Source organism: Crocuta crocuta, unplaced genomic scaffold (genome assembly GCF_008692635.1).
Source record: "Crocuta crocuta isolate KB4526 unplaced genomic scaffold, BGI_CrCroc_1.0 scaffold394, whole genome shotgun sequence".
In the NCBI taxonomy this organism is placed as follows: Eukaryota; Metazoa; Chordata; class Mammalia; order Carnivora; family Hyaenidae; genus Crocuta; species Crocuta crocuta.
In genome coordinates this window covers 785153-786569 of record NW_027531920.1, presented here as the reverse complement: position 1 = coordinate 786569, position 1417 = coordinate 785153, and the positions used below count along the sequence as shown (strand labels likewise).

Sequence of the window (1417 nt, the reverse complement as noted above, 5' to 3'; positions counted from 1 at the left end):
TTTTTACCTTTACTGTTTTTATTTTATTTTATTTATTTATTTATTTAAAAATAGTTTATTGTCAAGTTGGTTTCCATATAACACCCAGTGTTCATCCCAACAAGTGCCCTCCTCCGTGCCCATCACCCCCCTTTCCCTCTCCCCCAACCCCATCAGCCCTCAGTTTGTTCTCAGCATTCAGGAGTCTCTCATGGTTTGCCTCCCTTCCTCTCCCCTCCTATATGTGCAAACATATGGTATCTGTCCTTCTCTGTCTAACTTATTTCGCTCAGCATAACACCCTCAAGGTCCATCCATGTTGCTACACATGGCCAGATTTCATTCTCTCTCATTGCCGTGTAGTATTCCATTGTATAGATAAACCACATCTTCTTGATCCATTCATCAGTTGATGGACATTTAGACTCTTTCCATGTTTTGGCTATTGTTGAGAGTGCTGCAATGAACATTGGGGTACATGTGCCCCTATGCATCAGCACTCCTGTATCCCTTGGTTATTTTAAAAACAGGAAGTAGGTTTAATATACCAAAGGAGACCTCTATGAGATAGAGCTTAGAATAACTAGGCTCATGTTGTATTCTTGTTAGTGATCTGAAAACTCAGTTTGGTAATTCTGAATCTTTTAGAGTTTTTTTAGAAGGAATATTTCAAAGTAATGTCTTCAATTTGGTTCAGCTCACGAAAATTTTTCTGACATCTTTCCTTGGAATACCAATTTTATGGTGAATAATCTCTGTTTTGCTTTTTAAGTTTTAGGTTTTAAAACCGTGAGGCTCATATTAATATATTTTTTGTGGTTATCAGAATGTCCCATAGATAATATGGTTTGCTAATTAAAGCATAGACTGGAAATCATATTTCACTACTTCCCAGCCCTTCACTCTAATTTTCAGTACCAATCTAGGATATATTAGAAATCTCTTCACTGATAAATTGGTTCATTCAGCTGCAAAATGGAACTAATAGTGCCTCACGAGGGTGTTGTGAAGCTTAATAAATATTGCTAAAACATTTGTTTCTGTGAAAACTCCTGTATTTTGTTTCATTTTAAAAATATATTTGTATTTCTTAGAATTTAAAATGTGCTTATTGAGTAAGAGCTTATGTACACATGTAAANCAGAGCCCGACGCGGGGCTCGAACCCACGAACCGCGAGATCATGACCTAAGCGAAAGTCGGACGCTTAACCAACTAAGCCACCCAGGCGCCCCGGAAATTGTGTTTTTTTACAGCTTGAAAGTATTGCTTTATATAATTGATATTCTTGTATTAATTGGCTAATAATATGTTGTAGTGCAAAATAGAAAAGTTGGAATAAAGTATAATTATACCATGTCTTCTTAGTGATATATAATCTTATAAATATAATTTGAAATGAATATATTTTTTTTCCTTTTTTTAATGATAGCCAAAGC

The 1417-nt window shown here is 35.5% G+C and overlaps 1 protein-coding gene across 1 annotated transcript in view; it reads left to right on the top strand.

The window, feature by feature from the left end:
- TEX11 (testis expressed 11) overlaps nt 1-1417 on the top strand; it is a gene marked incomplete at its 5' end in the record, with an annotated part of 187803 nt that overhangs the window by 41867 nt on the left and 144519 nt on the right. The gene's annotated exons all lie outside the window — the stretch shown is intronic.